Raw genomic sequence first — 7,951 nt, 5'->3', positions numbered from 1 at the left:
TGAAGCTGAATTAATTACATGAGGAACCTGAGTTAACAGTGTTTGATTCATTCATACGCTAATGTCTGCTGGCAAACCAAAGACTGTGCAAATCTGACAGTAATATCTCTGCTCACCTCAGAAACGGGGCCAAGAGAGAGAGAGAGAGAGAGAGAGAGAGAGAGAGAGAGAGAGAGAGGACTTGCGTCAGCAAACTGAGAGAATAAGATTCAGTCTCTTTTGTTAACTAGCAATATCTCACAGAACGATGACTTGCCATTATTCCTATGATTATCATCCACTCATCATTATCTTTCATAAACTATGATAATTACAGTAACATTTGCTGACAGTCATGTTGATTATGACTGAACGGCTACTGATAAACATTCCAGGATTGTCCAGATTTAATTTTCCTCTTTGGGAACCAAAATTAGCGTGATATTTTAATGATGAAAAGACCTTTGAAAAAGGTCATTTTACTAAATATGTATTTCTACATGGAATTTTTTTTAATTCACATTTATTTCTACAGCGCTTTTCATAATACACATCGTTTCAAAGCATTACACATTACAATTGAGAGTGTTCTGTTATCAGAGGTAACTAAGTTATGTATTTCAGAAATGTAGATATACAAAATCACAGTTAGCTAAAAATTTAATAATGTAATAAATTATTACAATGTAATAATTGAAGGCAGAAACAATGAGCTCATTGAGCTTATTGAAGTAATGAATACTTGTTTGTTAACAAATTATTATATATGAACATTTCGAAAATTGTATGGTGCATGTTGATTCAAAAAAGAAAAGAAAAGAAAAGAAAATTAATAATAAAAGCTAAAGATTTATCCAAATGTTCAAGACTGGATGGACCAATAGAAAACCGCTTATGATTGGCGTGTCAACGTCAACAACGTTCTAAATGTGCAGATTCTGATTCATTGTAACTCTGTTCTTCTTCATTTTAGAGAGAGAGAGAGAGAGAGAGAGAGAGAGAGAGAGAGAGAGAGAGAGAGAGAGAGAGAGAGAGAGACATCAGCCAGCAGAGGGCAGCAAACACAAGAAATGTTGTTGTTAAAAAGCGATGTTTTTTTGGTGCGACAGTCTCTTCAAGCCTGCAGTGGCAACATCAAAGGCATAAACGTGATAGTATTTTCTCCAGTGACATCCTAAGTATTTTATTTCACATTAAAGCTTCCCTTAACGCGTCTGGAACTCTGAAATTATTCCTGGATTTCAAAGCCATGCATGTGAAGGACAGCACTATCTGTGCAGTGTTGCTATAGTAACTCCAGGGCTCGGAGAGTGTGTCAGGTAATGAAATGCTGATGAACAGCAGAACGTGAAAGCAAACTTGAATTTGGAGAGGGGCTTAACCAAACATATAGGCTATAATCCTTCCAAGCAGTGTCTTGTAAATGTTAAGAGGGGAAAAAGACTCCAGAATAAAAAAATATTTTAAAAGATCCGTGATTTTTTCATCAGTGAATCCAAATGTGCAGTGTGCGCAACATTAAGTCGACATAAATAACCATTCTGAGGCACTTTAGGTTGGTCGTCTGGCACTCAGTTTGCAGTGAATTCACCGGCTCGGGTTTCTATAGTAACTGAACAATGTGTGGGGGGGAAATAGGGGAAAAAGACAATTTTCCACATAATGGAAAAAATGCTGAAAGGTTGTGCATGTGCTTGAGATTTCAAATGTGCTCCTGAAGGCACATGTTCATAGAGATTGGCTGGCAGAAGAATGAACGCTTTTACTATAGCGAGAATGAACACGTGCAATTATTTACAAGCGGACTGTCAATGCACATCCAGTCCATACCAGCTCAGGTGAACTATGGGTTATGATGGGGACGTTCGAGGTCGTTCAGTGTTTGTGAAGATCAGGGTGAAATGTCCCCGGGCCCCGGAGCCTCCCGTGAGAAGTGTGGTGTCGCGGCCCCAGGGACTCTGACTCTCTCCATACAAATCTGCAGATCTGACATGCTTTCTCAAGAGCTATTTATAAGCGAATGAATGCAAATGACTTCAAAGGGTCGCACAAAGAGGATAGACATAGTTGAGACTGAAGTACAGTAAGAAAGATCAGGAAAACCACATGTTTAAGAAGTACAGTCAAACCAAAAATGATTCAGACACCAGATAACATTTTTGATATTTCTTTGATGAAGTGTTTTGTCTTTAATTGCTAATGCTCTTTTTACACACAGACTGAACACAATGAAGCATTGCTTGGTGATTGGTTGAGCTAAACTGGTATTATCTAATTGTGTAGTTAAATTTAACAGCTGACAGATATTCAACATAATTCATGTGTGAGACAGTCTAACAGAAGGACGGACAAAACCAGTCAAATATCAGCTGAGTTCTGCTCATATTTTATTACCATTTTCTAAACTATAGCGAATAAACTGAGATAATGTGAGAAATGTTGAAGGAGTCTGAATAGATGTTGGTTTGACTATATATTAAAGAGGTCAAATGTTTAAATTCTTCATGCTTGAGTTTATGAACCATTTAAATCAACAACAAATTTCATTTAGACACTTTAGTTTAGGGTCCAATTCTCACTATTAAGTTGCTTAGCTTGCATTATATTGTATATTATATTGCTGTTTATTCAAGCACATATTAATGCCTTATTCTGCATGACCATACCTAAACATAACCACAACTGCCTTTATTAGGGGTGTAACGATTCCCTCATGTCACGATTCGATACATATCGCGATACTGAACTCATGATATGATATTATTGTGATACTCCAAGACATATGATAAAAGGTTTACAAAAAATGTACTGTTGATTAAAATGATAAATTTGGTGTTACATTGTGTGTGTAAATGAATAGTCTTGGACTTGGTGCTGAAACCCAAAGCACAGGACAATAGAGACGCCAGAATAACAATATTCATGATTCTGAAGCTGAAAACACTGAATTATTGTAGATGAATATGCTTTCACTGTCACTGACTAGATATATTTATAATAATGTCGGACACTTTTACTGGGAATATCAGACATCTGGCATTATCAGGACACACACATATTCCCACATTTCATTATTATACATTATATTCAACATTATTAAAACTCTGTAAACTTGTTTGTTTGTTTTTTTGGGGGGGGGGGGGGGGGGGGGACTATCCACAATACATATTATGTACATGAAATATTGTGTCATGATATATTGTTACACCCCTACTAACTATTACTAAGCAGTAAATTAGGAGTTTATTGAGACAAAAGTCATAGATAATAGTGAATTATGTTCCCCAAACTAAAGTGTGACCGTGACGAGTTCTTTATTATCTCTAACTTTAGCTTTAAAGTTCACGATAAGGTCCTATTAGTTAACATTAGATGATGTGTTAACCAGTGTTGGGTGAAATGCATTAATAAGTTATTAAATACTGTAATTTAATTACTTCTCCCTTAAAGAAGTAAAGTAAGGGATTATTTAGCCATTTAATTAAAGTTACTTAATGTAACCTTCTCCCTACATATTTTAGTCAGTTCAAGAATAATTTATATTATTTATTTGGAAGAATTAAAAGAGCCGTTTAATGTCTATCCATGTGTTCTTCAACTGGTCGAGCATTTAACATGTAATGCGGTACTTTTTAAAGAGAGTAATTTGCACAGTTGTCTAATTACCCAACACTGGCATTAACTAACAACATTTGTCACAGTATTTTGTTAACATTAGTTAATAAAGTTAATTAAATAATATCGACAGATGCAACTTTTGATTTTAATAATACACTCTAAAAATGCTGGGTTGTTTCAACCCAACTTTGGGTCAAATATGGACAAACCCAACCGTTGGGTTACATTTTTAAATTACACTTTTAACCCAACGTTCGGGTTTGTCCATATTTGACCTAATTGGGTTAAAACAACCCACCATTTTTTCGAGTGTGTTTTACTAAATTTTAAAATGAACATTAACTGAGATTCTTCATAAGTATTTTTCATTGTTAGTTTATTAATGTTGGAACAGTGGAAATGTTTACAGATATTATTAATGGTATAATGTTAGTCACTCCTTCAGGTAATAAACACCCTGTGATATTTTCGTATTATTATATAATTTCAGCTACTGATGACGATTCCCATTGATGTATATATCTTAAACATCATTAACCTTAATTTAAAAAAAATAAAAATTCATCATCATCATCATCATCATCATCATCATCTTTTTCACTTTTGTTCATGCTCATAAATAATGCATGACCTGATGGCAAGATGTGTTATTGAATGCAGATATGGATATTGCACCACGTCATTGATTTAGGTCTTGATCCATTAAATTATTTTTCTGAGATTGTATGGGGGAGCATATTGATTTGTCTTCTGTTCAAATTGATTCACCTTGAGGTAATGAACAGTTTTTCACTGGTTGAGGATGGACAGATACTTGGAAACAAAGAACAAAGGAATCCAATTTAGAGTCGTTTGCTGTGGGGAATGAAGGCTAATTGTGTTGATTCAACCCGAATCCTCTCCGTTTCTGCTCTCAGGATCTTATCATGCTAATAACAACAGCGCACAGGTCAAACACTGTGACATCAGCACCCTTAATCCTCACCGAGAGACATTAAGATCTCTTGAAAAATACACGCAAACAAAAATCATAAATGTCAGTCCTTATCGCGTTTTTAGTGTATTTGTGTGTGTTTGTGCGCTGAATCTGGAGTATATTTACCTCCGCTCTGCTGAAGTAATGGGCTTTGGCAGCTGTGTAATTCTTTTTGATTTACTCTTGACCTATGACGAGTTCTGCTGCACATCCAATCTCAAAAAAAATGAATGTGGACCTCCGTCTGCAGTGTCACATTTTCCGTCGGATAGACACATCAGGGCCGACCCCTATGATAATACTGTCCTCTGTGTCTCTGTGGGCCGTGCTGTCATAAGAGATAAGGGCCGCGGGGAGAAACGCACCAGACACGTGCCTTCAGACGGAAAACAGGGAAGTATGCACTAATGATTAGCGGGATTTGCTGTATAAGCTTGGATATCTCTAATAAAATGGACGGAATGAGCAAGTTCATTCTCTGATGTGGACAGTGATTTTCTGTGAATGCTATTGAAGTCATGTTCTTCCTCCTCTCATGCTCAAATCACAGTCATTTGTCTTGCAGAAATGTATGTCCACAGCCTCATGATTTACTACTGAGGTAATTAACAGGATACTGAGTGTTTAGATAAGTATTGTATCATCTTTTTTCTTTTGTGAGAAAATGTCCCTCACGTCTGTCTCAGTCCTCCTATGCTGTGACATTTACCCCTTTAGAAATAGTGCTTTCATTTTTCTGACAATATATTATATAAAGTGAGTGTTATTATACTTTATTAAATACAATGGATATAAAAACTCTGATAAAACAGCTAGTTTTCGAGATGTACAAAAAACAGAATTTATATCAGATCTTTTGCATCTTAAATATAAAAATGACAAACGCTAGTGACAACCAAAGTGACACATTTCAAGACTAACTGCGTACGTGTGCACATGCTTTTATAATTATGTATATGGCTGGGTTCATTATATATATACGTATATATACTGTTGAATAGGCAAGAGAGTTGGCTTGTTATCACTGGTAAAATGGTTTAAATCTTACCTTACTGATCGTCCCTGGTTTGTTGTCTTGGGAAACAACAAATCTGAAGTTGGACAGGTTTGCCATGGTGTTCCTCAGGGATCTGTATTGGGTCCTATATTGTTTAGCGTTTATATGCTTTCTTTGGGGCAAATAATAATGGAAATATGGCTTGGGGTATCAGTTTTATGCTTATGATACTCAAATAGCTACAAATCTGATATTACTGTCACCTCTACAAACCTCTCACAGTGTGTGCAGGAAAAAAAAAACACGGATGCACCATAATTGTTTAGAACTGAATTGTTCCAGCAGCTATTCACAAAGGGAGCAATTTTAATTTGGTTATGGATGATAGTGTTGTATTTCCGTCTACTCAAGCTTGTAACCTTGGTGTGATTTGTGATGCTCATCTGACATTAGACTCACATTTTAAGAGAATCACAAAAACTGCATCCCATCATCTCAGAAACAATGCTAGAATTAGGCCTTACCTCACTCTGCCTGATGCTGAAAGGCTTATTCATGCATTCGTTACTTGCAGGATTGATGATTGTAATGCACTATTTGTTGGTTTACCTGCTAAATCAATCCAATGGCTGCAGTATCTCCAGAATTCAGAAGCACATGTTCTTACATATACGTCTGCACATCACAGGCATGCTTTATAGTTTGCATTTCTTTTTTAAAATCGCTTACATAGATCAAAGTGATGATTAGCATTCTATTGTGTTGATTAGTTATATTGCACTGATTAGTATTTTAGATTGATTGTTTCTTTGTATTGAATTATTTTTGTACTTCTGTATTTTATTTATTTTATTTGCCATTGTTTGTAGCGCGTTGGGTATTAGAAAAGCACATTATAAATAAAATGTGTGATTTATAAGGTACACCAAAACCAACTGATGCTACTAGAATTCACTCGGTTGCAAAGGAAAGTCTGTTCATTCGGCGGCCATACTGAATCGGGGAATCCTGAAATCTCGAAAACTGTTTGCCGAACTCATAATTACATAACATAACACAAATAATATATAATCAGCAACAAAATCTGACATGCACTGTCCCATAAATGTTGTTTCTCATGCTCAAATAGCATTAAAAATAGCATACATTTTTCATGCTAGAACCGCCAGTGATGCGATGACTTTATTAATCAGCGATTGGCTCTTTTATTTGGAAGGCTGGACTGATTCTGCATCATTTATAAGTAATATGAGTGCACCATCTTTTTGTATATAAAGTTTTTGGGCTCTTTGTTCAAATTTTAAATTCCAAACATACTGTGATGGGGTTGAAGTAATATAGCACTTTAAACAATGTGAAATTATTAATTACTATAGCAGTATGCAAACCACAATTACGATAAGAAAGCCCATTTTTGTTGACCGCTAATTTTTAAAAGCTGTAGAATGAAAAACGTTTGGTTACTCTGGTCGTGTTAATACTGTAAATGATGTGAGAATATATCCAGCTGCCTCACGACTCCAGGGATGAAACTCGTTTTGTGTGTATTACCATTCATTCTCTCATACAATCCATTCACAAATGCAGATTGACAAAAAGCATCATTCAGTCGTCATTGTGTTTTGACACGCGACAGTGTTGCTGCTTACACATCAAGGGCTGTTCATACCCGAGTGCATCCAATGCACATGCCCTTTTCTATGATGAAACAATACTGGGGTGAGACACGTTAAAGTCTTTATGTTTAAGCGTCCTTTTGTGTCTTATCCATAAAGGTGTCATGGAAATGGTGGCGGTTTTGCTGTGGAAATGCAGTATCTGTCTGCCTCAAGAAATGGATTTGTGGTCTTTTATCTCACCTCGATTCACTGCAAAATCAATCAAATGGCAAGTGAGCAGAGGAAGAGTGCTTTGGTGACAGGTTTGGTTTCAGAGACACTGACGGGTAGGAGACATTTCTACAGAAGATGCTAAAGGGACATATGCAGACCTGTATGCTTTTATTGAAACTACAGCAGCTGTCAGGTGGAAAATATATGAAACAGACACACAACAGAGCTTTATCAGACTACATATCTGATCCACCACTTAATGCGTCATGACCGTCTGGCTTTTTTAACAATAACATGACAAACTAATAAAACCGTTCAAATCGTTCAATGGTTCAAATCGTATCTCTCAGTAAGTCCTTCAGGGTGTCTTGGAGGGTCGAGGTCTCTACTGGGGTTCCTCAGGGCTCAGTGCTTGGACCACTTCTCTTCTCCATCTACATGTCATCACTAGAATCTGTCATTCAGAAACATGGCTTTTCCTATCACTGCTATGCTGACGACACACAACTCTACCTCTCATTTCAGCCGGATGGTCCGACGGTAGATACT

Source organism: Abramis brama (genome assembly GCF_963993115.1).
Source record: "Abramis brama genome assembly, chromosome: 23".
Lineage (NCBI taxonomy): Eukaryota > Metazoa > Chordata > Actinopteri > Cypriniformes > Leuciscidae > Abramis > Abramis brama.
Note: the sequence above shows the minus strand (reverse complement) of the source record.